Source organism: Dermacentor silvarum, chromosome 3, assembly GCF_013339745.2.
Source record: "Dermacentor silvarum isolate Dsil-2018 chromosome 3, BIME_Dsil_1.4, whole genome shotgun sequence".
Classification (NCBI taxonomy): domain Eukaryota; kingdom Metazoa; phylum Arthropoda; class Arachnida; order Ixodida; family Ixodidae; genus Dermacentor; species Dermacentor silvarum.
In genome coordinates, this window is record NC_051156.1 from 72683961 (window position 1) to 72689057 (window position 5097).

Below are 5097 nucleotides of genomic sequence, written 5' to 3' on the forward strand. Positions count from 1 at the left end.
TCGCGCGCTTTCACGGGGAGCGAACGCACGGCGGCGAGCAAACGCGACTTCCCACTGAAAGAGGAGCGACGGGCGAAGAGGGCATCGAGGCACCCTAGACTGCGTGTGCATGCCCGCTCTCCCACTGCGGCGCATGCACGCAGACCCGCTGTCCTCTGCCGCCTTTGCCACGTACTCTCTCTGGGCTCTCACCCGCCTCTCCCCTCCGGAACCGCATGGCACGATTTCAGGCGCGATTGACGCGCGGATGGTGGGACGCGTGCGTCATTCTGACGCGTGTCCAGCAGGATCCATCACGAAATCGGAGTAGAAAAAAACTACGAGTTCTACTCGGAGTAAAAAACGCTTCGGGGGCCTATAGTCCTAGAATATACTGGCTAGTGTGCGGAGCGCGCGCATTCCGTACGGGAGAGGGTGGCCCCGCCCGTGATGACTGCGCGCAGGGGCCGTAAGGGGCGCTGCGTGCCGTGTGGGTGCATGGAAGCCGCCAAGCACCTGTCGCCCCATCGCTGCCGAAGCCTCGCCCGATTGCTTAGGTAATTTCATACGTGTGAAATCAGTGTTTGACAGGCATCGTTTCTTGGATTGTAAATTTAGAAGACGTTAAATGTGAGCAGCAGCAACATCCTGAGATGTTAAAGGCTAAGCGGCAATGCAAAGAAAGGACGTGTTTTGTGCCGTTGTGCCGAAGCGGTACGTTATCGCTCGGACGAAGAAAAGGTGTCTTTGTTCACCGCACCGCCAGACCCAGCACGGCTTGCTGAATGGGAAAGTAGGATCAAGAGGGCAGACAGAAGGCTCACGCCGAAGGCTGTCGTGTGCGAAAGACATTTTGAGAAGGACTGCATCGAACGATCTTTTCAGATTACGGTGAACGGTGTCGTGAACGAACTCACCCGAGAGAAGCCACGTCTGAAGCCCGATGCTGTTCCTACAGTTTTCGAAAATTACCCAACGCATCTTGTGCCTAAGAAGACGGTGAAAAGGAAGGTGCGAAATCTTTGCGACCAAGGACCGGCACCTAAACAACGGAAGAGAAATGTCGAGCTGGCGGATCCCGAGTTGTGTTCTGCAGTCGACGATGACGAGACGCGGGTTGACTCTCACTGCGTCGCACGTGGAGGTTCATCGGAAGAACTCCAGAAGTGTTCCGATTCCGAGCAGCCATGCCTTACTACAAGATCACTGTATGACGGTGAAGTCATACCGCAGTCGCCGTGCCCAAGTGATGTTCAGCACCCGTTCGATGGAGTTCTGACTCCGGTGACATGGAGAAAGTTACCTGCTGCGTCAAATGACACTTTAAGTTATGCGTGTTGCGAGACTGAAGCCGATGACTTCTCTAAGCTATTCATCAAAAAAATGGTGACTTTTGGGAAACCTTTGCGTGAGCACGGTTCTGTAATTGCCACAGTTCACTTCCGAGGAAGGGAAAAGGAAAAGCGTGTGCTCACAGCCCGCCATGAGGCAGAGGCATTGATCAAAGAAGTTTCTCTGCCTGACCTTTGCAATGGATGTGGCATGATACCTGTAGCAGGCAAGCACACTTCATACAGAAGTATGTACTTTGCAGAGAAATGCTTGCTGACCACCGATGCCAAAAAGAAACTCATGCTTCCACTGCAAATATTTACGAAAGCTCTCGCAGAACAACATGTACAGAAGAAAAACGACAAGTGATTCTTGCATTGCCAAAAAAGTGCAAGAATATTTCTTGTGCTTTGAGAAGGATAAAGAAAAGCCTCACCAATGTTGAGCAGCAGGTAACTCAAATGAAGGAGCAAAACAATGCATTGAGCGAAGAAGCTCTTGGGGCAAAAATACAGTCACTCCCGAAGAAGCAGCAGCTAGCTGTGAGAACTTCTTTCCTGGCTGCAAGACGAAAATCTCTTAAAGGCATGACTTATAATGATGAGTGGATTGTCGAATGTTTGCTAATGAGAATGCGGAGCTCAAAGCTCTACGAGCACCTTCGAAAGCGAAGCATTATGACTCTGCCTGAACGATGTTGCTTGAAGAAGTATCTGCAACGATTCAAGGGTGGTTTTGGTCTGAACACCAAGGTTTTTGCGGCTTTAAGCGAAAAGACCAAAAGCATGGGCACCTTCAGCCGCCATGGGGGGCCTGCTTGTGGACGAGATTAAACTCTCGGAACATCTCAATGTGAAGGCCGCCGGTGAGTTTCAAAACTATTTCCAACAAGTCATTCTTGTAGCTTTACATTATTTTTACAATTCAGATAAAAAAGGAAGATTGCATTTTATTTGTTGCAATATGACAGCTTACGTTCCGCATGATGTGTAATGATGCTTTTTGTAACAATTCAGGTAACATTGAAGGCTTCGTGGATCTTGGGCATCACACGGCCAGTTACCACAAGGGTGTGCTTGCAGACCACGGGATGGTTGTGCTGTTTCAACCCCACACCGGTAAGTTGTTTTAGCAGAGTCTGCTGTCAAACTCATGGCATCAACAACATGGTTATCTCACACTATCATTGGTCCCATCCATTTTTCAGGGAGCTGCACACAAATCCTTGGCGTTTTTGCATCGAAAGGCAATTTAAAATCAGCCACGCTGGCAAAAATTATAGTCGAATGCACCGTCCTGGCGAACAAGCAGGCTTGTATGTCGACTCCGTGACTTGTGATGGCGCAAGCTGGAACAGAAGCATGTGGCGGATCTTTGACATACATGCTGAGCAAATTATTAATTTTGCTCATTTACTAATGCTGTCAGCCTGTGTGTAGGCATAATGAACATCCTAAAAGCAAAATTTTAGTTCCTTGACATTTCCACATATAGTTGTCTAACAAGTTCTCTTCATTTATTGTATAATTGGAACTTCTTAAAATGTAGGCGGCAATGGATTCATAATAGTAAAGTCTGTCTTTTCTGTTTTCCTACTAATATATTCAAAAGGTTAAAGCTTGATATCCTGTCGCAGTTGTAAATATAAAAAATGTGCTACTCTATTACACTCAGACACAATCTAGGCTTCACCTACCTTACTTTAAGTATATATGTGTTGCTGGCTTTTAAAAACTTCCGTTCTCGCATCATTTCGTACTTAACTAATGTACAAAATATGTTTTTAACAGGTTCTGCTGTTCATCTGAGAAGCAGTACGAAGCACCATTTGGACCCTAAAAGACAACTTTTCTTCGTCTCAGACTTTCCACACCTTTTGAAAAATTTGCGGAAGGGATTTGTGTCCAAGGGTTACCTGACCCGGTCTGGCTACGTTCACAGTGGTATTATCGAGACAGCCTGGGAGTCGGACCGTGACAATGTTACACTGAAAGCTATGCCCAACATAACGAGTGCACACCTGAAGCCGAATTCTCTTGAAAAAATGACAGTAGTTTAGCCTTCCAACTTTTTAGTGATCAGGTGATCAAAGGACTCTATGTGCGCAGGAAACGTATACATTCCGTGTACACAAATGTGCAACCAACAGAGGAATTCATCAAACGAATGAACCGGCATATCCGCATAATGACCTCAAGGACGAGCCAAAAGGCTCTGAAGCCTGGTAATGCAGACGAAATGTTCCTAGCAGATTTCTTAGATTACCTAAACGCATGGGAGCGGCACGCAGAATCAGCTGGGGGCGGATTTCTCACTGACAACACGGCTTGTGGGCTAAGGGTTACGATCAGAAGTACGTTAGACTTGCTATCTTATCTTAACTCCACTGTAGGGTACAACTACCGCTTCACGTCGCGTCAAAGCCAAGACAAATTGGAAAATGTTTTCGGCGTTATAAGGCAGTCATCCAGTTGTAATGACCACCCTACCGTGTCACAGTTTCTGGTAACTGTTAACTTAATGTCGTTTTATAACCTTGCAAAACCACCGAGAGGAACAAAATGCTCACCAGACGTTATCAAAGCACTGTTGAGCAAAGCACCTACATCACAGTCTAACACCAGGGCACTGCCATTTTTCAACATTATTGATGAGTTATTTGACCATGGAAAGGTTGATGAAGTTGAGGAGGCCATTGACAGTGTTCTGTTAATGCCGGGTACGTAGAAACTAAAAGTAACGCTGCCTTGATCTACTATGCTGCCAGCTATGTGGCGAGAAAAACAATCGCCAGAAATGCATGCCCACAGTGCGCATCTTGCCTTTCTGTGACACCAAATGATGCAAACATGGATGAGAGCTCTCACTTTACCACTCATTTTGACAATGGTGGGTTTGTTTATCTTAGTTCCGCCCTCTCCACTGCAGTTAAGCTAATCGAGGATGAATTCACCGTCTTCTTTAGCAAGAACATTCTGCATGAAGAGAGTTTGCTCGATTTCGCATAGTGCCTACGTTCACTCTCACTGGCGCAGCTTGGCTGCTCTAGCCATGAAAAAGTAAATTTGTCCGAAGTAGTCAAACTCTATGTCTTGTTAAGGTTCAGATTTTTTGTTAAGGGCCTGAACAAGGAAAGAGAAGGTCAAAAGCAGCGAGAAAAATTCCTTAAGTTGCTCCGCTGCCAGTAGCGTGAAGTGTGTATAATTCTGGTTTGACCCCTTTCTGTAGTACCTGATTTGTTCTGTTATTGTGTTCAATGTTCTGCAAATAAAGTAATTTGCGTTTGATGTCTGCAGTAAATGCAAACTTGCCCCAATTTTTGTTTTCATATTTTTTATTATTTTTATAGTTTCCACATATCCCTACACCTAATTCATACACTTACCACTGGCCCGACTCTTTGGGAAAGAGCCCCTAAGCAGTGGTGTAAAATACAGCTTTGTTAGAAATAGCTTGTTTATTCAGGATGCAAAATGAGAAACCGGTTGCATGCTTTGGGCATATATATACCAGCCTTTACGTGCTGCGTTGAATACAGGGCTTCAGTTCTTAACATCTCACTGAGCTATCGGGTAAGTGGGTTAGTTGAATTATGAGGGAGCTCTTGCGATCTGTTGAGGTATGGCAAATTGTGGTTGTAGTATCGTGGGTTAAGCCTTTCATAAGAAACAATTTAAAGTAGCAGATATAAGAAAATGTTACTTTTTAATGTTGTGCATTCATTGTAAGCACAACAGGCGCCCTAAAATTTGAAACCGAAATATTATTACCTTAAGGTATGTCAAT

The 5097-nt window shown here is 45.6% G+C and overlaps 1 pseudogene; it reads left to right on the forward strand.

Annotated features, from left to right (window-relative positions):
• The first annotated feature begins 632 nt into the window (after positions 1–632).
• LOC119444474 (uncharacterized) lies at positions 633–4657 on the forward strand (annotated as a pseudogene).
• The last annotated feature ends 440 nt before the right edge of the window (positions 4658–5097 follow it).